This window comes from Tamandua tetradactyla, chromosome 12, assembly GCF_023851605.1.
Source record: "Tamandua tetradactyla isolate mTamTet1 chromosome 12, mTamTet1.pri, whole genome shotgun sequence".
NCBI lineage: Eukaryota > Metazoa > Chordata > Mammalia > Pilosa > Myrmecophagidae > Tamandua > Tamandua tetradactyla.
The window spans coordinates 30,008,970-30,035,744 of record NC_135338.1 but is presented as its reverse complement, the minus strand read 5'-3'; the positions used below and the strand labels follow the sequence as shown (position 1 = coordinate 30,035,744).

Sequence of the window (26,775 nt, the reverse complement as noted above, 5' to 3'; positions counted from 1 at the left end):
CACAGCTACTTGAAAAGCCTGGGTGGGACCAGACTGGAGGCTGAAGTGGCTGAGATAGCAGGTCACAGCGGACAGGTCAAGTCCTCCAATTCAAAATCTCATAATCACATAAGGAAGCCAGTGCTGCTAACTTTACTTCCTTTTTATCCTCATGAAAATCTACAGTAAATTTCCAGTGGAGAGATAAAGTAGATGGGTGCCTGTAATTTGTTAATTGCCATTTGGTTCATATTTACTGTGCAAAGGTTCTTCATAAAAATGTGGTAACATAAGGCTCCACCCAAAAAGCTCTCCAAGATAAATTTCCCATGGGTATAAAGAAACATCAACTCACAGATTTTATTGTTACCAAGAAGTTAGGATTTAAGAAATGATTATGATTACTGAATCATTACATTGATACCCTTTTTTACTTTCTGGTATATTAGAGTTAGGGAAATAACTGAAATCTCTGAACTATAATCCAGCTGCCTTGATCTCTGATAATGGCTGTATAACCTTTATCTTGTGCCCTTGCAATTGTAAAAACCTTGTGACTAACTTGACCTTGTACTCATTTCATCAGGTTTTCAACTTCAGAGTCCTATGATCACTAAAGAAAGCCCCTAGTGTTTATTAATGAAGGGTCTTGGCCAGCCCAAAATGAAACCACCCCAAGTCCAAAGTTGTCCTGATAACCAAAGCTGGATATAACCAAAATGGGCCTGCCTGACATGTACAGTAGCTTAGACTTTAACCTAGAAGTCACCTATACCTCATTATAACACTAAAAATCATGCCCATCATCATCATATTAAGTCCACCATTTTCGTACATACATTCTATGATTAAGCATGTAATTAACCTGTGCATGTGCAATAACTAGATCACCTCTAATGACATCATCTAGAGCCATGACGCTCATTATCATAAAACCTGCCCATCTTTTGATACTATCAAACTACCAGAATTACTGCAGTTTGGGAAGATGGATTTGGGAGCCCACAGGATATCTGATCTCCTGCTACATATTTAGCCCCTAAGATGAACTACAGGACTTAGAGAACTCATGGTAAAACTAACCCACACATAAGCTCCTCTTGCCACACTGAGATGATCCTTAGAACAAACTGTTCCTAAACCAGAAAAGGAAGTTGCACAGAATAAAAAGATATCCCTAAAGAAACAAAACCCTAAGGCTCAGGAATAAGTGCAAATTAAAGTTAAATATATATATATATATATATATATATATATATATATATATATATATATTTGGACTGTCTTTTATTTCTTCTCTATGCCACAGAGAACCTAGGCAAAAGGAAATCAGAGATTTACTTAAAAGAACTTGAACTGTTTATGGGAAAAGTCCCTGTAACATGTGTATCTACCTATTTCACCCTTTATAGTCTTGCTTATTTGATCTTATGTAACCCAGCACTCTTCCAGATAATTTTTTTATATTAACTTATATAATCCTCAGAACAAACCTATGAGGTGCATACTATTCACATACTATTATCACTTTACACTGGAGGTAACTGAAGCGTAAGTGGTTTAGTAACTGGCCCAAGGTCACAAAGCTGGTAAGTGGTAAAGGCAAGATTTGAACCTAAGCAGCCTATAAACATCCATGTATAAAACCAGTTCTCAAAATAACATATTATACTTGAAAACATAAAATTTTACTTCTTTAGATTTTAAGTTGTGACAGCAATCATATACTTTTTTTTTGAAAAGTTCACAATACAACCACAATTACTTTTTTTAAACCACAAAATATGAAGATTTTAATATAGCTCTAAATAATGCATTTAGATTTGAGTTTTGCACGCTGTTTATACTAGGAAATGCATCTGCTCCTGGCATTTAAACATGACAAAATTAGCTGTTTTATGATTACACAATAAGAATGCCAGTGCCATCATCTGATCAGACAAACAGAGAATGATTAATGCATCTTCACAGAGAAATTTCTTTCTAAATATATTAATGTATAAATAGTCAGACAAATATTACTTGATTCAAATAATCTGCTATCCGCAAAAACCAGAGAGTCTTTTCCCTCTAAATAATAGTCAACATTCACTTGAACAATGCAGCATCCACTGGTGCATGTATAAATACCCACATACATAGAGTGCTGGCTCAAAGAATCCCCCAACGACAATGATTAATGCTAACATAAATCTAGACACTCAAATGGCAATGAAGGAACTGAAGGGAATGAAGGAACTGCTGGCTTCACAGGGTAACTGAAGGAGTTGCCCCAAGCAGTCAGGAAAATGTTTCCTCCAGAAACATTCTAAAACCCCATTGATGAGTTACAAGACAAAGCTATTTTACCCTACATGCCTAAAATCTTTAAACACTAGATACATCAGTAACCAATTTACAGACCAAAATCACTCACATAGCATGACTAAGTTCAATTAAAACAGAAAGAAGAACTAATATGAAAGAAAAAGCTGTTATCAAAAATATTGAAAGAATAGACAATATGAAAGAAAAAGCTGTTATCAAAAATATTGAAAGAATAGACAAAAAAGGCCATTACATTTGGATCATGTGCACAATACATTAATAGTTCATAAAAAATTATTGGTCAACATCCTTAAAATTATAAATATCATTTAAATCAGCAATAGTTGCAAACACTAAGTAAAACAAACACTTTTAGGGAAAGCATTTAATTTAATTCATAATGCATACAAATTTCCACTTGCAGCACAATTTTTAGCTTAAAAAATAAATGTAATATAACCCTGCTAAGAGGACACATTTAGAATACAGAGAATTTATTGCTTTCAGCATCCTTCTATAAATGCCTGTGGTTTAATCTATACAAATAAAGAGAAGCCTGGGAACTGTCCTAGTTTCTTTGAGAGTTATCAACTGAAGCTAATGTTTCCTTAATGAGAATTTACTTTCAAAGGGTACTATGAACCTGGCCAGTTTTCTTTGCTATTTGTACAGACACAAGCACAACTTGTAGCATATACAAACTAGCTTTGAGATGGCATCTGAGCATTCTTCAGTGAGTCTCTCAATAGCCTTCACTGTGTTCATTTACTCAGCCAATAAAGCGGCAGCCTTTCCCCCCAAAAATAGTAAGTTAAAATGAGTAATCATAAATTATAATGGGTGGCAGCCCATTAAAATTTATAATTAAATTCTAGTGAAGTTCCCTTTGGGAGTATCAATAACTTCTTTATGTCCTGCTGATCTTTGAAAATCCCTATAGTGCAATGTTTTTGACATACTCACATTCAATATATGCCAGCCCTTCCTCCTTTCTCTGAAGTGCTCAAGGCATATCTCAAAATTGATGGAATTACCAGAATATGGCAATATGACCTATTTTGACTCAGACATATGTAATGTAAGAACTGAGGAGAAGGCACCATTCAGAAGATTTAATAAAGAACTGTAGTATATCCCCCCACATATCATCTCTAAGTACGTAAGTGTGAAAACCTATCTTCTCACATTAAAGCGGGGTTGTGAGAAATACAATGCTTGCAGCTCATCTACCACACAGCAAACACCAAAAATAGATACCATAAGGAAAAAAAAACCACAACTATTGCACTGACAATTCTCTTTAGCTTCAGAAGGTGATACTGGTAATGTTACTGCAATGACAGGAGAAAGACCCAAAATGTTAGGAATAAAGAATAACCCTAGTAGAACTAAAAAACTTGATATATCTTTGAGCCCCCAAAATATATCAAATAGAAACTATTAGAGCAAGTTAATACAGTTAAATCAATTTGACTGTTTCAACTTCTTATTGCAATACAATTAAGTATCTTGATTCAACAGGCAAATCCCATCAGGTCAGATTCATAGAACATTTGTACATAAACACAGCATCTCTTTCTGATAAAGTACATGTATATCAATAATTTAATACTGTCACATAACCCAGAAAAGCCATGTTCTTTAATATGATTTCAATATTGTAAAGTGGAAACCTTTGGTTAGAGTGTTTCCATGGAGAATGAGCCACTTAATTGTGGATGTGGCCTTTTGAGTAGCTGGAGATATGACTCTGCCCATTCAAAGTGGATCTTTATTAGTTTACTGGAGTTCTTTAAAAGGCAAGAGATTTTGGAGAAAACATATGCTTCAGAGACAATAGAGATGTGGACATTTGGAGATGTCTGGTGTGATGACAGAGAGAGCAGATGCCTAGACACGTTCATTTGAAGATGCAGAACCCAGCAGACCTCACCATGTACCTTCCCAAGAGATGCTAAGCAAGTTAGAACCCATAGTTGTGTCCCAGAGGAACATAGTGAAAACCCACAGATGCTCAGCGAGGAAACCACTGTATCAGAAGCTGGAAGCAACAGAACTGGAAACCAGGACCAGCAGATGCCAGTCACATGCCTTCCTATGTGACAGACATCAGCCTTTCTTCGGAATCAAGGTATGTTTTAATTTTTGGATGCCTTATTTTGGACATTTTTAAGGCCTTAGAAATATAAACTTGTAACTTAATAAATACCCTTTATAAAAGCCAACCCATTTCTGGTATATTGCATTCTGGCAGCTTAAGCAAATTAAAACACCAAAGTTGCAATTTTATTCTACACTTAATATCACCGGTTATTATGGAAATGAATAGTGACCAAAATCACACACTCATTTGCTAACGACAACAGTTTTGCTATAATCATGGAGGTATGACTCAAAAAGGCAGTACATCTCAAATATGCTACATACACAAATAACCAGACATATATCTTCGCCATGATCATCCCTCAAAGGTTCTAAAACTGTAAATCATATTTACTATAGCTTATAATGTTTAGAACTGAATATCCAAAAATTTTCCAAGTGCCCAAATCGTCATATGATTCAATAATGTAGCAGGTGAAAAACTTAACTCAAATGAATCATAAACCTAAGCATAAAAGCTAAAGCCATGAGGCCTTCATAAGAAAACAAGCACCGAAAGGAATAATCATAAAGAAAAAAATCATAATTTAGATTTCATCATATTAAAAACTTTTACTCATAAAAAGATACTCTTAAGAAAACAGAATAAGCAAGTCACTAACTATGAGAAGATAGTTACAAAACGTAAATCTAAAAAAGGGAGTACTGGTATCATGTTTTATAAAGAACTCCCAGAGCTCAATAAAGAAAGTGTTGATTGTAGCTTCTATATAATACTCATTTTAGAAGAGATAGGTCAATAAAAGAAGAAGAGATGTTTGCAAATTTCTCTCCTGTGAAGAAATAAGGGTTGATAGCTAGAAAGGGAGAGAAATTGCCTAGAAGACACTTGAGAAGGAAGGAAGAAGACTAAAAACTAAATACATGTCAGAAGAGTTTAAACTATTAGAAAATATATTGTACCCAGTGGCAATAAGCCTCCATTTAAAAGAAATTCGGATTTAAGATGGCATTTCTGATGTCCTATTAAGTTGTTTCAAAAAGCTTTACCCAAATATAATGCTATAAGCTGTAATCCCTATTTAGGTTTATTTAATTTTCTAGATTAAGAATCAAGGTTGGTTATTTTGATGGAAAATATATTTTACTTAAAATATTGGATTTGTACCATATCACAGTTTAGACAGTCTATTTTGTCTAAAAATAAACTTTAACTCTTCTACCTTAATAGGTCAACACAAAAAGGACACTACTAAAGTAATATAACATGGCACAGAGTTGCCAATAATTATTAAAGTAAATAATTCCTATGCTGTGATTTTATATAATTATACATTTGGTTTTGTCTAAACATCTCATTCAGTTGGTTTAATAAAACATACCACCTACCCTATAAGTGCAGGCCAACCACTTATATAAATATATAAAATAAACAGCTACCCACTACAATATTATAACATATGTAATTGGTAAGCTCATATTTTAATATGTAGATATTAACTACTTCTACCAATAAGAATTTTTTTTTACATTTATTGTAATTTTTCAGGTGCAAATCTAAACATATAATGAATGTTTTACCCATACGTTTTCATCTGATTTACTCTTCTTGGCCATAAGTGTAAAAGGATTCTTTTTGGCTACCCCTGCTCTATGCTCTTGCAAAACATGCTTTGTTTTGTACAAATTAGTAAAAAAGATATCAAGGGGCCCAAACTAATCAACGTGGCAGAACGAGACGTTTCAGGGCTCTTTGCCCCAACAGGAGCTGTGAACAACCATCAAAACTAGGCAGAAACAAAATGAGCACTGAATCAAGAAAAACCTTAAAATGGTAGGAAAATTTCCTCGTGATGTCTTTGCTGACCCCTCTCCCACCCATACATAGGCAAGGCACAAGGCTGGGCCAAGTTCCCAATGTGGGTCCCTGCTCCGGGTTCCAGAAGAACATACCAGGTGTGTGGATGTACATGCCAATCTGACTGCTGGCAACCTGAGGGACTGAACCAGGACAACTGTCACAGGCTCACCATCTCAGAATTTGCCTGGCACATAGAGGTGGCTCACAGAGGTCTCCTATGGAATGCTATAGGAGAACAATCAAACCGCAGTTAAATATAGAACTACCACAGGATTTGGCAATCTTACTCCTGGATATATACCTAAAAGAATCAAAAGCAAGAACTCTAAACAGATATTTGTGCACCAATGTTCATAGCAGCATTATTCATCATAGCCAAAAGTTCTACATAGAAGCAGCCCAAACGTCTATCAACAGATGAACAGATAAACAACATTGTGGTAATGCATACATGGAATATTACTCAGACTTAAAAAGGAATGAGTTCTGATAACTGCCACTACATAGATGAGCCTTGAAGATACCATGTTGAGTAAAATAAGACACAAAGGAGCAGACACTGCACCATGATTCTGCTTATATTAAATAGCTAGAATATGCTAATGAATGGAAACAAAATAGAGTATAGGTTACAAAGGATGAGGGGTCGGGAGGAATGGGGAATTAATGCATGATGGTCCAGAGTTTCTAGTTGGGGTGATGGGAACTTTCTAGAAAGGGATGACAATGAGGGTAACACAACACCGTGAATATGATTAATTCCACTGAATGTATGCTTGGGAATGGTTGAGATCAGAACATTTATGCTGTAAATAGTTTCCAAAAGAAAGAGCAAGAAAAAGAAGGGCAACTAAGGAGATAATGATATTTAAATGCAATTCATGATTCTGGACTATATCTACTAATGGAAGAAAAAAGGCTCAAAAAGACATTACTGGGATATATGAAAAAAATGGAATACAATAAATTATATGCTTTATTATTAGTGTCAAAATTCATGAATTTGATAACAATACTTAAGCTGGTTACATATGTATCTTAGTCTTAGGAAATGTATATGAAAGTTTTATGTGTTCAAGGATCATGATGAATACCATTTACTCTTGAATGTTTAGGAAACAGACTGAGAGATGGATTGAAAGCTAGACTGATGGAGGGATAGACAGAACAAGACTGCAAATGTGGCAAAATGTTAAAATTGGTGGATCTGGATATCGGGGCCAGTAAGTATGTGGGAGTTCTCCACACAGATTTTGTATTATTTTTGCAAAAATCATGTAAGTTTGACATTATTTGAAAATACAAAGTTTAAAGAAATTTACACACACAAAAAGAAATATTGAAACTCCAGGGTTCTGCCCCAGAGGACTATTAGAATCTGTTCAGACTCTACAGCCAGTTAGAAAAATGTACAACACATGAAAACAAAATTATTTCCTTTTTTCCCCGTAGCTGTAAAAGGAAAAGATTTCTAAGTACCATTAAAACAGAAAATGAAAAAATTTTGCGTGAGTAGTTAAGATGTCAAATCAATGAATACTGCCACATAGAGAAAGGATCAGCCACAAACAAAAGCATGTTATTTTAAACTACAACAAGAATGCTTCTTACTATCAAAATATATAAAGGGAGAGGCAAAAATGCATGGAAAAAACAGGATAATTTGGCATTCAAAGTCAGACAGATAAGGGTTCAAATTCTAGGATGGTTACCTATGAGCTATGTGATTTTGTAGAATCTGCTTAGTTTTAGTGGTAACATGAGGATATCCATTAACAACTCACAGTATTACTATAAAGTTTAAATGAAATAATGGATGCAAAAGTCTTTTGCAAAGTTCCAGATACAAATTAAATAAATAGTTAAATTAATTTTCACTCAGTAAGATTTGTAATTACAAAGGACTATTACCAGATTGAATCACAGAATGACAATTTAAAATTTCTAGGAATTTTGTCTCATGGTCATGATGGTATTGTACAACCTCACAGATTTTTAAATTTTCAACAAGCAATGCAGACAATGAAAATAAGGCATTATTCTTCCTTTCCCGCAGCACAAATAACAAAAGGAATAATAAAAAGAATGAGAAAAAAAACATTTGGAATCAACTATCATAGGCAATCACAACAGGAAATCATTCACTTGATCAAACAGCATAGGTACAATAACAACTAAAGATAAAACTAAACACTGTTCAACAAGTACAATGAAACTGCATATTCAGTTCCTCTTACCTGTAAACCAACTTGTGGCAGTTGCACTTCAGTAGCTTTCTGGGACAAGCTGCAACTATTCAAACAGGTACCTGTGTATAATAAAAAATATGAACTTAGCTTGCTATAATGTAATACTCAAAAAACATTTACTGAAGGACAGAATGGAAGGAAAAAAAACTGGAAGATAAATCTTAAACTTAAAGATTCAAACAAGTAAGTTCTGTAAATAAAATTTAAGGATAGATTTTCTCAAAAGTTACTACACTCTTGAGAAGCAGCCTGGTTATAGTAGTCTCTCTTGCTTTTAGTAACACCATCTTTCCTGGGTTTCCTGTTATCCACCTAGCATCCTGCTTAGTTTGTTGCCCGCTTTGCTTCTTCTACCTAGCTTCTGAATATTGCCGATTCTTCTTTATCTATATCTCACCTTGTCCTGTCACTACTCAAAAGTGCTGCTTTTGAGCAAATCATTGAGCAAACTCTTAAATTCCTTCTATCTCCAAAAATTATACTAGATGATCACATCCAGTAGTGAGTCAATACTTGGTATAAACCTACATCTGACTAACTCTGGACATGGCTTATTAGAAAAAATGCAGTATGAATGCTCACATTAGGTCATATCATAATACAAAATCCTATGTCATAATTTATAATCATCTTTCAAGATAGGCAGAGTACCAGAGGTAAAAAGATCTAAAAGGGGGAATACTCATGAAGGATATGGGATTATTTCTTCATGGTGATTAGGAATCTCCCTTATTTAAAAGTCAAATCAAAGCAGAGATCCATGGACATTTTTTTTAATCCTAAGAGTTACAGAAAATTATACTGCTGGTCACTTAATTCCACAACCATGAAATCAAGCAGCTGAACACACTGGAGCTACAAGAATAAATAACATAAAGCCTTTCTAACCCAAGTCTCTTAGGGTAATCAATAAACAACAAAGTATAACTTTTTGTATTTTATTCCAGGTTGTTCTTTTCTAGTCCATCAAATAAATATCTCAGTTAAGTAAGTATTGCCTAGTCAAAGTCTGCCTTAATGAAAGAATAAATAGAAAGAAATGCCACATGTTGAAGGTCTCTTGCAGGGCGAGACAAATGTCAAGCCCAGTAGAGAGTCATCAAATACTGAGAGGGCATGAGGTAGAGGTGCTTTAGATACAGTGGTAGTGACAGCCTTTCCCCAATGTAGAGAAGGGTGGCATGAAAGAAGAATTAAGGACGCTATGAGACAAAAGGACTCCGTGCTTTATTTTAAGGGCCAAAATAGGCCCCTGGGAAGTTTTAGGCTAAAAACATGATCTAATGACTTAGGTTTTTAAGAAAACTACTCCAGTTGCTTTTAGCTGAATTTGAATTTAGGGCATCAAGAAAAGAAAAAGAGGAACCTGTAAGAGAGCTTTGTCTAGGGCTATCACTTGGGCTAGGATGAAAGCAGTGGGGATAGAGAGAAAGGGCAATTAGAAGCAGGATCAGTAGGAACTGCTGATAGACCGGATGGGGAAAGGTGAGAAAGAATGACTACTCTCAGCCTGATCCAACCAGGTGGATGTGGATACCATTTACTGAAATGAGGATGAGAGAGGCAGAAAAACTGTGCATGTATACAGGTGTGTGTGAATGCATCTGCTGCCAGGGCAGGAAACAAGATTCTTTTAAACCTATCAATTTTGAGATTCTAGGGTAGAACAAGGGGATTCAAGAGGGGATACCAAGTAAGTAATTGGCAATGAGTTTGGAGCTCAGGAGAGATCTGTGTTAGAGAGATATAACAGGAATTCCTCAAAATGTTGATGGCACAAAAAACGGAGGAGGGCGGGCCGCGGTGGCTCAGCGGGCAAAGTGCTTGCCTGCTATGCCGGAGGACCTCGGTTCGATTCCCGGCCCCAGCCCATGTAACAAAAAAACAAAGAAACAAAATACAATAAAACAAGAAAATGTTTAAAAATGTTTCTCTTCCTTCCTTCCTTCCTTCTATCCTTCCTTCCTTCTCTCTGTCTTTCCTTTAAAAAAAAAAAAAAAAAAAAAAAAAAAAAAACGGAGGAACTGGATGAGATATAGATAAAGAAGATAGTGCAATATTCAGAAGCTAGGTAGAAGAAGCAAAGCGGGCAACAAACTGAACAGCATGCTAGGTGGATAACAGGAAACTCAGGAAAGATGGTGTTACTAAAAGCAAGAGAGACTTCTATAACCAGGCTGCTTCTCAAGAGTGTAGTGACTTTTGAGAAAATCTATCCTTAAATTTTATTTACAGAACTCACTTGTTTGATCAGTATATTTCTTCAGAGTTACATAAAAAAAAAAAAACCAACTCTACAGCACCCTGTCTCCAACCATACACCAATTTCTAAGACTCCATATTCTATCTATCCTTCAAACAATCCCAAGGCCATCCCTCCAGAAAGCATTTCTTATAGTCTTCTTCCCAAACACACCTCTTGTTGCTATGAATTCCTGTGGCACTTTGCCTGCACCTACCTATGCCAGTTTTCCTTTCTATCTTATATTAAGATTATCTTTCTATAACTCTTAGATCTCCATAACACTGAGGTGTCTTGAGGGCGGGCTCTGAGTCTGAGTCACCCAGGAGCAGGCCCTGTAGAAGCTGCAGGGCTTAAGACATATGTTAAGGAATGTTTGCTTTTATTAAGACTGAGGGTGCCATAAGTTTCTCTAATTTCATCACTGCTACTATTGGTATTAGATTTATTCATATATACATTTTCAATCAGCGTGTTTGAAAACTTTTATACAAGAAAGAATGAAACTAGAGTTAAAAGGAACAACTCTCTCCACAGAATTTCCTATTTCTTCATCTGAGATTCAACAACTGCCATGCATTTTTTCTGTATCATTGGTAGCCCCAGGAAATCTGAAGAGTTCACAAAGAATTGTTTAATTTAAAACAAAGATTCTAAAAAATATATTTTTCCACAGTGTAATCATAAAATCAGAGATAGGAAACTACCACCTCTTATACTTACTAACTAAATTACCTCAATTTAACCTCTTTCAGCCTCACTGTAAGGGTATTTGTGGACTTAACTCATTAGTCAGTTGATTGTATCTATGGCTGATTTCATCTATAATTAATAAAGAAGATTGCCTTCAGCAATGAGAGACATCTCCTCATCCAATCAGTTGAAGGTCTTAAAGGGAGAACTGAGATTTCAGCATGCAGAAAGAAAAATTTCTATCTCAATTTCATCCAGCCAGCCTCTCTGGGGGAATTTATCAAATCTTCATTGGAGTCCTCATCTTGCAGCCTGCCCTACAGAATATACACTTGCCAGTTCCTACAGTCATGTGAGCAAATTCCTATAATAAATCTCCTAATATTTACATACATATTCTGCCAGGTTGAAAAGATGTATGTGCCCTAGAAAAGCCATGTTTTAATTCTAATCCCATTTTGTAAAAGCAGCCATTTCTTCTAATCCCTATTCAGCATTGTATGTTTGAAATTGTAATTAGATCATCTCCTTGATAATGTGATTTAATCAGGAGTGGTTCTTAAACTGGATTAGGTACAGGAATGTCCCCAGCCATTTGAGTGGCTCTTGATTAGTTTCTGAAGTGCTATAAAAGAGGAAACATTTTGGAGAATGAAAGAGATTCAGAGAGAGCGGAGCAGAACTATATAGACACGAGAATCAGAGTCCACCGGCCAGCAACCTTTGGAGATGAAGAAGGAAAATGCCTCCTGGGGAGCTTCATGAAACAGGAAGTCAGGAGAAGAAGCTAGCAGATGATGCCGTGTTTGCCATGTACCCTTCCAGATGAGAGAGAACCCTGACCATGTTCACCATGTGCCTTTCCAGATGAGAGAGAAACTCTGACTGTGCTTGCCATGTGCCTTTCCACTTGAGAGGGAAAACCTGTACTTCATCGGCCTTCTTGAACCAAGGTATCTTTACTTGGATGCCTTAGATTGGACATTTCTACAGACTTGTTTTAACTAAGACATTTTCTTGGCCTTAGAACTGTAAATTACCAACTTATTAAATCCCCCTTTTTAAAAGCCATTCTGTTTCTAGCATATTGCATTCCGGCAGCTAGCAACTTAGAACAGATTTTGGTACCAGAGAAGTGGGGTGCTGCTGCAGTTTGCAGATACCAAACACATTGGAACAGCTTTTTAAATGGATAAGGGGAAGAATCTGGAAAAGGCTGATAGAGAAGGTCTAGAATACTTTGAAGAGACTGTTGGCAGAAACATGGACTCTAAAGATACCTCTGACCAGGCTCTAGACAGAAACGAGGCATGTGCTATTGCAGACTGGAAGGAAGGCGATCTTGTTTAAAATAGCAGATAATCTGGCAAAATTGACTAGTGGCTTTGGCTGGAAGACTGATTTTAAAAGCCATGAACTTGGATATTTAGCAGAAGAGATCTCCAAATTAAATGTCACAGCTTATAGTGAAATGCAAAAGAAAAGAGATAAACCAAGAACTGAACTCTTGGGTACAAAGAAAACAGAAGCTGATGTTTTGGAGAATTCTGGGCTTCCTAGAAGGGAGACCCCAGAGAACAGTGTCCCCATGTGTACATGAAGACTAGGCCAAATGTAAAACCAGTCAACCATTTCAGAGAAAGCAAGGATTGGACATGGAGTTATCCAGGAAGGATTTCTGGAAACTCCTTGTCTGATGGGTGTGATCCAAGGCTACTGCACAGAAAACAACAGTGCTGTGGGACCTGTATAAACACAGCCAATGCCAGTCTGTACTGGGGAGGTTCAGAGAAGGGACACTGTAAAGATAAAATAACCTCAGAGGCAAAGCCATGGAGACTGAGGTCTGAAGTCAAGAAGCCTCAGAAGAGGAGAGTGGACCCACCCAAGCCCTTGAAGAGGGTGAATTTGCCCCAGAGGCAGAGGATGGGCCTTCCCTCTTGCTGCAGTGGAAGAGTCATGCCACCTCAGGCACATTCCTTTGGGTTTGGGGAGAGCCTGGCTGCCACCACATGGAGGGGTTGAGCACGTGCCCCAGAGATGACAGAGAGTCTGGGTGCAGACCCAATGCTTGGAGAGGGTGGAGCGAGAAAAAGGTGGACTCCCCAATATCCCCCAAGACTGTGTTTGGAGAGAGGGAGGCCTCTGTGTAGGCCTTTGGAAAGGATGGGACTGACACTTTTTAAAGCCCCGAAGACAAATGACTCTCAGACTTTGAAATCTAAAGGACTTGCCCTGCAGGTTTTCAAAACATATGGGTCCAGTGACCCCTGCATTCCTTCCTCCTTATGGAAATGGGTATATGTATTCTATGAATGTTCCTCTTTTATATGTTGGCAGTAAATAACACGTTCTGAGTTTTTACAGGTCCAGAGCCAGAGGAAAATTTTGCCTTAGAACAGAACATGCCTGTGACTAACTTTGATAGACTTAGTACTGGTTTTAACCTTGCACTGTATTTGTAATGTTACTGAAACGGTTTAAGGTTCTCTGATATTGTTATGAAATTAATGTATTTTGCATATGGGAAAAACATGTCTTTTTTAGGGTCCAGAGGGTGGAATGCGCAAGTTTCAAAAGATTTATATACCTTAGAAAAGCCATGGTTTGATCCTAATCCCATTTTGTAAAGGCAGCCATTTCTCCTAATCCCTATTCAGTATTGTATGCTTGAAACTGTAATTAGATCATCTCCCTAGTGATGTGATTTAATCAAGAGTGGTTGTTAAGCTGGATTAGGTAGAGGCATGTTACCACCCATGGGGGGGAGGTGTCTTGATTAGTTTCTTAAGTGCTATAAAAGAGGAAATATTTTGGAGAATGAAAGTGATTCAGAGAAAGCAGAGCAGAACGACACAGACAGGAGAAGCAGAGTCCACCAGCCAGCAACCTTTGGGGATGAAGAAGGAAAATGTCTCCCAGGGAGCTTCATGAAACAGGAAGCCAGGAGAAGAAGCTAGCAGATGACTCCATGTTCACCATATGCTCTTCCAGATGAGAGAGAACCCTGACCATGTTCACCATGTGCCTTTCCACTTAAGAGGGAAACCCTGACCATGTTCACCATGTGCCTTTCCACTTGAGAAGGAAACCCTGAACTTCATCAGCCTTCTTCAACCAAGGTATCTTTCCTTGGATGCCTTAGATTGGACATTTCTATAGACTTGTTTTAATTGAGACATTTTCTTGGCCTTAGAACTATATGCTACCAACCTATTCAATTCTTCTTTTTAAAGGCTATTCCGTTTCTGGTATGTTGCATTCTGGCAGAGAGTTTTGTTTCTCTGTAAAACCATGACGAACACACACTTTCATGTTATATACATCCAGCAAAACATCTATAAGGAGACTTAACAAAATGTTCAATATATCTCTGGAATTAGGATTTTACATAATTTTTACTTTAAGTTTTAGTTTATTGCACAAATTATTTACAATGAACATATACATTTTTTAGGATTCAAAAATAAGCGAAAGCTCCTGCTCCATGAAATAAGATAGAAGACAGGGAGAAAATCTCCAGGACTGCAGGTCCTGGGGTGCTAGGAGTTCAGGTTGGGTCTCCTGCATGGTAGTCAGCCATTCTGCCACTGGAGTACACATGCACCCTGGCCTACCTTATAACAGACCCTTAAGTTGAACTGTATCCCCTACATGAGATATGGATCTTGAGTTGGCATAGAATAACCAACAAACAAGGTATAAAAGGAAACATTCAGCAAAAACTAAGTAAATACAAAACTTTAGAAGAGTAGAATTTGCATAATAACCATATCAAGATAAACAAATGCCCAGAACACAACAGAAAATCACAAAGCACATGAAGATCCAAGCAGAAATGACCCAGCCAAATGACCAAATCAAAATTCCAAAGGGGACACAGGATATGGAACAACCAGTCAAGGATACTTATGAAGAAATAAAGGGTATCAGGAAGATACTAGAAGAGCATAAAGAGGAATTTGGGAGGTTAAATAGGAAAATGGCAGATCTCACAGAAATGAAAGAAACAGTAGACCAAATTAAAAAAATATACCGGAGACACACACTAGCAGATTCAAAGAAGCAGAAGGAAGAATAAGTAAGCTAGAAGACAGAACAACAGAACAACACAAAAGAACAAATGACAAGAAAGATGGAAAAAATGCAATTGGATCTTAGGGAAATGATGGACAACAGTAGGTACAAAAATATAAGAATTATCGGTGTTCCAGAAGGAGAAGAGAAGAGTAGAGGGTTAGGAAAGTTAGTTGAAGAAATAATTGGAGGAAACTTCCCAGCCCTTATAAAAGACACAAATATGCACATCAAAGAGACCCAGCGAACTCCAAATAAAATACATCCAAACAAGACAAGACAAATAGTAATCAGACTGTCATTTTTCTGATCATGTCAAGGAAATCAGACTGTCTCTGTTGAAGAGAAACAAAAACTCCTCAAAGCAGCATAAGAAAACCAATCTACTACATACAAGGGAAAACACACAAAACTGACTTCAGAGTACTCAACAGGCACCATGGAAGCAAGAAGGCAATGGTATGATATTTTTAAGATCCTAAAGAGAAAGACTTTCAACGAAGAATTCTTTATCCAGTCAAGTTATCCTTTAAAATTGAGGGAGATTAAAATACTCAATGATAAAGAAAGACTGAGAGAACTAGTCAATAAGAGACCAGCCCTACTAAAGGGAGCCCTGTCAGCTGATAAAAAAAGACAGGAGAAAGAAGTCTAGAGGAAGGCACAGAACTGAAGAATATGAGCAAAGGTAATGTAAAGGAAAAGAGAGAGAGAAGGAAATAATAAACAGATTTGACAAACACTAAAGGACAAGATGGTAGAATCAAGAATTGCTCTTATTGTAATCACTTTGCATGTTAATGGACTAAACTCACCAATTAAAAGATACAGACTGACAGAATGGATCAAAAAAACATAACCCATCTCTATGTTGTTTAGAAGAGATGCATCTTAGACTCAAGGACACAGTTAGATTGAAAGTGAAAGGATGGAAACAGATCTTCTTTGCAAGCTGTAACCAAAAGAAAGCAGGAGTCGCTATACTAATATCAGACAAAATAAACTTTAAATGTAAAGATGTCATAAGAGACAAAGAAGGACACTACATATAATAAAAGTGACAATTCACCAGGAAGAAATAACAATCATAAATGTGTATGCTCCCAATCAAGGAGCTCCAAAGTACATGAAGTACGTATTGGAAAAAATGAAGGGAGTTACAGACACATCAACAGTAATAGTGGGAGACTTTCAGTACACCACTCTCCACTATACATAGAACAACCACACAGAGGATCAACAAGGAAAACGAGAACCTAAACAATAAGATGAATGAATTAGATCTAAAAGACATATTAGATCATTACATCCCAAAACACCAGGATACACACTGTTCTCTAGCACACATGGGAAGTTCTCCAGGATAGATTTTACACTGGGACATAAACCGTGTCTCTATAAATTTAATGACTGAAATTATCTAAAGCACTTTCTTTGATCACAACAGAAAAGAGATGGCAATCAATAATCACCAAAGAACCAGAGCTCGCACAAATATATGGAGATTAAACCACATACTCATAAATAATCATTGGGTCAAGGAAGAATAGCTAGAGAAATCAGTAAATATCTGGAGAGAATGATAATGATAATAGAACATAAAAAAATCTATGGGATGTGGCAATGGGAGTGCTGAGAGGGAAATTTATTGCTCTAAATGCCTATATTAAAAAACAAGAATGAGCAAAACTTGAGGATTTAACTGCTCACCTAGAGAATTCAGAAAAAGACAACAAACTAATCCCAGAGCAAATAAAAGAAGATAAATGAGAAATAAAGACTAAAGCAGAAATGAAGAAACTAGAAAACAATAAAACAATAGAAAGAATCAACAAAACTAAAACTTGGTTCTTTGAGAAAATTAATAAAATTGATAGTCCCCTAGCTAGACTAACAAAGAAGAGAGAGGACCCAAATAAATAAAATCATGTTATTACAGATCATAAAGAAATTTTTAAAATCTTAAGAGAATATTATGAACAACTATATGCCAATAAACTAGATAACTTGGATGAAATGGACAAATTTCTTCCTTAGTGACTCAAGAAGAAACAGAAGATCTCAACAAACCAATTACAAGTAAAGAGATACAATCAGTTATCAAAAATCTTCCCACACAAAAAAAGCTCAGAACCTGATGGCTTCACAGGAGAATTTTAACAAACTTTTAAAAAAGAACTGACACCAATCCTGCTCAAACGCTTCAAAAAAATTTAAGAAAAAGGAATGCCACCTTACTAATTATATGAAGCTAACATCACTTTAATACCAAAAATGGATAAAGGCAATACAAGAAAACTACCGACCAATCTCCCTAATGAACACAGATGTGAAAATTCTTAAAATATTAGCAAACCATATCCAACACCACATTAAAATAATTTTACATCATGATCAAATAGGATTCATACTAGGAATGCAAGGATAGTTCAACATAAGAAAATCAATCAACATAATACAGCACATTAACAAATCGAAAGGGAAAAATCACATGATCATACTGATTGATGTTGAAAATGCATTTGTCAGAATCCAGCATTATTTCCTGATAAAAACACTGCAAAAGTCAGACATCAAAGGAAACTTCCTCAATATCATAAAGGGCATATATGAAAAACCTATAGCCAACATCATACTTAACTGTGAGAAATTGAAAGCATTCCCCTTGAGAACAAGGACGAGACAAGGATGCCCACTGTGACCATTATTATTCAACACTGTATTAGAAGTACTAGCTGGAGCAATTAGACAGGAGAAAGAAATAAAAGGCATTGAAATTGGAAGAAACGAAGTACAACTTTCATTATTTGCAGACGACATGATCCTATACTTAGAAAAACCTTGAGAAATCTACAGCAAAACTACTTGAGCTAATAAACAAATTTAGCAAAGTGGCGGGATACATGATTAATGTACAAAAATCAGTAGTGTTTCTGTACACAAGCAATGACCTATCTGAGGTGACAACTAAGGAAAATATTCCTTTCAGAATAGAAACCAGAAGAATTAGGTATCTAAGAGCAAGCCTAGCCAGGGATGTCAAGGACTTATACACAAAAAATTGCTAAAAGAAATAAAAAATGACTTAAATAGATGGAAAGATATTGTAAGCTCATGGACAGGAAAGTTGATTATCACTAAGATGTCAATTCTACCCAAACAGATCTACAGATTCAATGCAATTCCAATAAAAACCCCAACAACCTATTTTGAACACTTGGAAAAATTATCAAATTTATATGGAAGGGAAAGAGATCCTGAACAGCGAACGATACTGTTAATAGTTTGCTAGCTGCCGGAATGCAATATACCAGAAATGGAATGGCTTTTAAAAAGGGGAATTTAATAAGTTGCTAGTTTACCGTTCTAAGGCCAAGAAAATGTCCCAATTAAACAAGTCTAGAGAAATATTCAATCTAAGGCATCCATCCAGGGAAAGATACCTTGGTTCAAGAAGGCCAATGAAGTTCAGGGTTTCTCTCTCAAGTGAAAAGACACACAGCAAACACAGTCACAGTTTCTCTCTCAGCTGGAAGGGCACATGGCGAGCAAAGGCGTTATCTGCTAACTTTTCTCTCCTGGCTTCTGGTTTCATGAAGCTCCCTGGGAGGCATTTTCCTTCTTCATCTCCAAAGTGCTGGCTAGTGGACTCTCTGCTTTGTGGCGCTGCAGCATTCTCTGCTCTCTCCGAATCGCCTATTCTCCAAAATGTTTCCTCTTTTATAGGACTCCAATAAACCAATCAAGACCCACTCCCAAATTAAACCTAATCCAGTTTAACAATCACTCTTGACTAAATCACATCATCCAGGGAGATGATCTGATTACAGTTTCAAACATACAGTATTGAATAGGGATTATTCTACTTTTATGAAATGGGATTTTGATTAAAACATGGCTTTTCTAGGGGGCATACATCTTTTCAAAACAGCACAAATACCCTAAAAAAAAGGGAGAGCGAACTGTGAAGTCTATCACTTCCTGACTTTAAAGCTTACTATAAAGCCACGGTAGTCAAAACAGCATGGTGCTGGCACAAAGACAGAAGAAGGGCTGACCAGTGGAATAGAATTGAGAGTGTAGAGGTTGACCACCAAATGCATGGGACATTTGATGTTCGATAAGGCACCCAAATCCACCAAATTGGGACAGAATAATCTTTTCAATAAATAGGCATGGGAAAACTGGATTTCAATAGCCAAAAGGATGAAAGAGGACCCCTACCTTACACTATACAAAAATTAATTCAAAATGGATCAAAGATCTAAATGTATAAGCCAATACCATAAAATATCTTGAAAATAATGTAGGGAAACATCTTCAAGATCTAGTAACAGGAGGTAGCTTCTTAAAGTTTACACCTAAAGCACAAGCTGTGAAAGAAAAAATAGACAAATGGGAACTCCTTAAGATCAAGCGCTTCTGTGCTGCAAAGAGCTTTGTTGAAAAGGTGAAGAGACAGCCAACTCAACAGAAGAAAATATTTGGAAACCACATATCAGATAAAGGCTTGATATCCTGTGTACATAAAGAAATTATACAACTCACTAACAAAAGAACAAACAACCCAATTATAAAGTGGGCAGAAGAAATGAATAGGCACTTTTCTGAAGAGCAAATACAAATGGCTAAAAAGCATATAAAGAGCTGTTCATCTTCATTGGCTATAAGAGAAATGCAAATTAAGACAACAATGAGATATCACCTGACATTTATAAGAATGGCTGCTATTAAACAAACAGGAAACTATACATGTTGGAGAGGATGCAGAGAAATTGAAACACTCATTCACTGTTGGTGGGAATGTAAAATGGTTCAGTCACTGAGGAAATCAGCTTGGCGATTCTTCAGAAAACAAAGTATTGAGTTGCCCTATGACCGGGCAATACCAATACTCGGTATATACCCAGATGAGTTGAGGGCAGTGACACAAAAGACATTTGCACACCAATGTTCACAGAAGCATTATTCACAATTGCAAAGAGATGGAAACAACCCAGGTGCCCATCAACAGATGAGTGGATAAACAAAATGTGGTGTATATGTGATGGAATATTATGCAGCATTTAGACAAAATGATGTCCTGAAACATATGACAACGTGGATGAACCCTGAGGACATAATGCTGAGTGAAATAAGTCAGACACAAAAGGACAGATACTGTATGTTTCCATTATTATGACTCCGATTAAGCTGCCAGTATTTTTGAGCAGCTAGAAAGAAAAATCTGAGTTGAGGGCATGGTAGCCCATAACAAACTCTGGGAACTGTTCTATAGCTGCTAGCTGAAATATGTTTTGAAAATTATTGCTTTTTTTCTTTCTTTTCTTTGTGTATATATATATATATGTTATATATTTCACAACTAAAAAAACTATAGGCAGTTATAGTAATATCAAACAAAATAAATTCCTGAAATAAAAAATTTGAAAATATTTAGTACCATAGTTCACTACCAGAGCAAAGGTAATATCTGTAATAACTTTTTACTTGATATTTTGAGAACACACACAGTTTTGATAGTTAATCAAATACTATTTATAATATTGTTTAATATTTAGAATTCAAATAACTCTGGTATCTGTATTTATAGATTTTTTTCCTTCCTTGCTTTAATTTTAAATCGTTTTATGAAACATGACAGGCTTTACGATGATTACTTAGATATATTTTTTAATTTGCCTATGGATAAACTAAGACATCCATTTTAGGTGGTTAAGATTTCCATATGCTAATGGAAAAATATTTGTATCTTCATATTTTCCTGAAATGAGGAAAATATTTACTAACATGGGTCATTACTATAGCAATGCAGATATTTGTACGAACTTTCTACTTGATATTTTGAGAACATTCACAGTTTTGACAACTGATCAAATGGTATCTAAGTTAGTTTTTAATACTTAGAATTTAAGAAGTTTGCTATCTGAATATGTAGATTTTTTTCTTGTTCTCTTAATCTTTAATTAGTTTATGAAACTTACTGCGCAAACACATGCTTTACAATGATTATATGGATACTTTATTTAAATACGCCTATGGTTAATCTAAGATATCCATTGTTGGTGGTTCTAAGTATTTTGTTTGTTTTCTTAAATAGAAAAATATGAAAATAATAATAATAAGCTAAAATATCCAAAAGAAATATAGTCCCTGCTTAAAAAATAAGATAATGGATGCCTTCTTCCTAATTCATAGAACAAATTAAGTTTTATTTTATTGCTCACATTATTTACAACCAACATATATAAGTTTTAGGATTAAAAAATAAGCTAAAGAATCCAAAAGAAATACAGTCCCTAGCTTAAAAATAAGATAAAGAACTCCTTCTTCCTGACTCATAGAACAAATTAAACTGTTTGGGAGAGAATTTTCTCAATTTTAAGATTATTCTCCCATATATTTTTCTTCTACTTTCTGACATCTGTCACAAGGTATCTGCTGACAAATACCAACAGAGCACATAAAGCAAAACAAATGGGAAAAGAACAGTAGCAGGAAACTGACACACACACACACACCAACAAACAAACACCATCATGCTTAGGTAAAGCAGTTCTCCCACACATCTCCAAACCTGATCCACTAAATATGACTTTATCGTATATACATATGGTTATAGTCATCTTCTTGCTAGCAAAATCGTTCTTAGTTCCTTAGAAGAATATATTGATATTTCATAGTATTCTAATAAAATCATCATGACTTCCAGGTGTTCTATCCTCTGAACAAAAATAAAGACCTAGAGACTTTGCAGTTGTGGGAAATTTAGCCTTGTAACTAGTAACATTCTAGAGAAAAGAAAAGGTTAATCCAGCTTTCTAGGAGCTCAGGGATAAATTGCTCGCTCCCCCACCCTGTAGAATTTTACCCATTACCTCAATTACCCATTCCAAAAGAACTAATGTCAACTTCATTTGTCCAGAGAGAAAAACAAAAGCCAAATGGGGTTTATTCTCCCAGCTAATCAAGCAATCCATACGGAGCCCAGAATTAAACCCAGAATTAGAACTTAAATATCCTGATTCCTTTCACTTCATGTCTTGCTAATTACGTAATTAAAAACAGGACCTGCAGCAAACTAAAGAGGAATTTTAGGGTCAAAACAGCAGCAGCCTTTTGGCTTTCCTTTGGCTTCAACCCCCATAAAGGTCACTGGTATCGACCAGGACCTGTACTACTTGGAAAAAGTAAGCTGACTCGAAGGGACAGAAAGCTAGCACCCCACTGATGTTTTATCCTTATATTCCCAGTCTAACTTCAAATAAGAGAAAGCAGAGTAAACAGTTACATTTATACTGTTGTAACTTTTTTTTTTTTTTTACTTTTAACAATTGGATTTGAAATACAGGCTTTTTATTATAAAAGGTCTCTTGGCTGCTATTCAAGGTAAACAGAACTTCTTAATGCAAAAATATTTCCAGCTTTCCCAAATTCTACTTCTCTCAGCCAATTTCTGAAAAAAAAGTCCTCTTTCTCCCAACCTGAAAATTCATGTTCTAAAATTCATAACCTAAATGTCAAGACAGTCTTCAAAATACAGAATTCCAGTTGCTGGAGTTAGCACAAAGGATGCTTTAAAAGTCTCAATGCCTCGAAACATAACCAGTCCCATGTGGGTTGTGCTCCAAGCATGACAGGGAGTCTAGGACATGGGTGGCCACTTTACAGGCCCCTGTGGGTACGGAATATCACCAATCCAAATGGACTAAGCATGACAGCCTGACTAACCAGATTGAGCACAGCTGTTATCAAATCCTGAACGCCAGAATACAACTGCATATAGATTTGATGGATCATTCAGCAAATGTAGCACAGCACCAACCACGTACCAGGCCCTGGGGCTACAGCAACCAGCAAGACACAGTCACTGCCCTCAATGAGCTCACTGGCTAATGAAGATGACATATAAGCAGAAATTATAACTGAACACACACTACAATTATCATAAACATTACCACATACCGAGAGATTTGGGTCTGCTCGAAATTATGCACAAATTATTTCACTTAAGATTATCAATTACCTTATGGCATAAATGTTACAAACCTTAGGCAAGTTACTTAAACTGTGACTCAGTTTTCTAATCTCTTGAAAGGGCATGATATCCACCTCACAGGCTTAAAGGTAAGAGTTTATACATGCAAAGCACTTAAAACACTCCCGGGCACACGGCAAATCTTCAATACAGTTCAGCTCTTATGGTTATCATTATCACTGATAATAGCTGATGTTATTACACTGGAAAGACAACCAAGAAAACAATGATGGTGTACAGAGAGTGTGAAATAATGGAAAGAGCAATAAGAAAGAACAGCAACCGCCAAAAAATTGCCAAGTAGTATTTGGCAAGCACTTTTAGTTCCCTCATCTGTAAAATGGGGCTGGTACCACTTGCTCTACCACCCTTCCCACAGGGCTCTCTTGTTGGCCACAGAAAAACTCCTTTAAGCCATAGGACACTAGGCAAATGTCACACTGTCACTGAGGAGAGGCTCATAAATCAAATACCTATGGCCATTAAACGAATATTCTGGACAGCTGCTACCAAAAAATTTAATGGATATACTTTTGAAAAAAAAAATCACACAGTAGCTAGATAAAAAGTAAAATCATGGTAAACTCTTTACTATCTAGTGACATCAAATATTATACCTAGAGTCTTGCATTGGCAGATTAATCAGAACTTTAAGGGAAGCATTTGCCATCATTTAAAGGACCTCTAAGTGAGTTAAAAAGCCTGGATAGGGTAAAGAAATCTGACATTACAGCAACACATGCTTTTTGGGGCATCACAAACACACACAGAAGAGCAGATCTAAACTGCGTTTTATATCAGCTATAGACAATGGAATAAAATTATTTTCAAACTTTATACTGCAATATACCTTACAAAGTTACCTCTGACTACAATACTAATATAAAAGTCAAAAGAAGGTAAAGTTTCCAATTCAAGCTTCCACAAGTTTAAACATACACACAATTCAACCACACACACACACAAATACACAAGCTTCTGACAAAGTGTTGTAAGATCAGACTCCAAACAGATGACTCTTTTGTCCTATGAGAACTGAATAAATGTCATCTTTTATCAAGGAGTTACTCAACACATTAGTTAACTGGCAATGTACTTTCAAACATGCTTTGTGTCAAAATGAGAGGAGGAAAAGGCAAGAATTTTATCCCGTAATGTGTCAGAAGGAAAGTTTGAAGGAACAAAATAAAAAGTCATTCAAACATTTTGAAGCATAATTCCCATCTTAGATAATTATCCTAAAAACTAATCAAGCACTCGTAAAAATTCACATGCCAAAAAAATTCACTGCATTCACTGTAACCCTACTTGTACTCAGTGATTAAGCAAATTAACATATGACATTATGGAATATTATGTAGCAATTTGAAATGGAATTTCCAAAAATTATTTAAATGAAATGGAAAATATTCATAAAAGCAGGTTAAGCATAAAAAACAGAACATAAACATATACAATATAATGTCAATTTTGTTTTTACAAAATAAGTACTTGCATAGAGAAAAAGTAAAGGAAATACAACAGAATATTAATATAGAAAGAAAATGAGGATTTCTCTTTTGTCCCTTTCTATTTTTCAAATTAGCTAAAATTAGCATCTTTTACTTATCTACTCAGCAAAAAGGAATTCTTTTAAAATACACAAAAAGGCATGGAAAACTATTTGATTTTAATTGCCAATTCTGTTAAGTTCTTAATATTTATATTATTTATTTATTTATTTTTGGGTCTGACACAATGACTATAACAACTAGAAGAGAAAATGTATTTTACAACAATAATTCAAGTAAGAAATATTTGCCATGCAACTGTCATAATCCACAAATGCTGGAGATTTTTATACTTAGAGTATTTTACATTTAAGTAAGAGATATTTAAATTAATGAATTAATATTAAATGTATATATATATACAATCTATATAGTTTAACTGTTTATACATTTAAACAGTTAACTGCCATTATAACCAATCTAAGAAAAACTGCCCAATCTCTTCCATTCACAGCTGAATTTAGACAGACTCTGCCTGGCTAAAATGAGACTGTTTTTAAAATAACATTCCCAAGGAAGAAACCATGATCAGTGTACGTAAATAGGATTAAGTTTCAGCTCTGGTTGATTACTTCTTTCATCTCAAGACAACAAGAGATAGGGGAAAACTGTTTAACTCCCTTCATATATGGTGTAGACGCTCATTAACAACTATTTTCCCCAAAGGAAAAAAAACAGGTACCTTGATTTTAATCCTAGATTATCATCAAGACCTCAGACAACGGAGAATTTTCTATATATCAGGGAATATGGACGTAGTCACAATTTTTGAAAGAATGTAGTTTTCCCCTTTTCACCTATTCTTTCCCTGTTCTTCTGAACAAAATCAGAAGCTATAAACTCCTACTCATATTTTCAGTTTGCTAACTGGATTTCTGTTGTAATCTCAGGATAAGTAAAAACTGCCAATGAAGCAATTATACTGTTATCTTCCATCAACAATTATTTCATATGAACAAGTTCTCTCTCCAGAAACAGAATGTAACCGAATTTTTATAGTCTTTATTACAAATATTTTACAATTAAACTTCACATCTGCTAGCTTTCACTCTGTATGGGCACAGCCTGTTCGGGGTGAAGAGGTCCCCCCCATGTTTAAGACCTGGCTCTTAGGGGCACAGGACAAGCATCAACAGCTCCTCCTATCAGTACCACGTCACATATTTTTTAAACTCTCCTAAAGCTATGAGTATCATTCAAGATTCCCTTTCATCATATAAAAACTCCAAACTCCCAACAGCATGTGGGGGTAAAATCCAAAGAGTCCAATCCTGTTCTCTGAGTACAAGCAAGACAGGGAGCAGCACACACCTCCTGGGCCTTGGCTCAAAGATGCCCAATATCAGCAATGTTCTCCAGGAGCTAAAGGAAAAGAGGTCTATTCTGTATCTCACAGTCACGTTCAGTACATGAGCTATTTGGAAAAAAATAAATCACATCTAATCTCCCAGAATGAGTAAAAGAAATATTAACCTGGGAACTGGGGATGGGAAATAGCTTCAGACACTGAAAACTGTGATGCTTATTTATTCCCTATTCTAAGAACTACAAATCAGGAGAGTACGGGATTTTTTTTAAACTTCTGTCATCTGAAGTTGCTCTGATTTCAAAACACTTTCCTATAACCCCAAGGAGAAGCAGTGAATGGCATATTTTCATTTATTCAGAATCAGTGC

The 26,775-nt window shown here is 35.9% G+C and overlaps 1 protein-coding gene across 13 annotated transcripts in view; it reads right to left on the bottom strand.

Moving 5' to 3' along the window:
• The window catches only part of SIPA1L1 (signal induced proliferation associated 1 like 1), a 417,008-nt gene that overhangs the window by 267,038 nt on the left and 123,195 nt on the right, over window positions 1-26,775 (bottom strand). For all 13 annotated transcript variants that reach the window (XM_077122897.1, XM_077122901.1, XM_077122902.1 and 10 more), the window contains one exon: window positions 8,488-8,558. The gene's annotated coding sequence lies outside the window, so the exon portion shown is untranslated. The remainder of the gene's footprint in view (window positions 1-8,487; window positions 8,559-26,775) is intronic.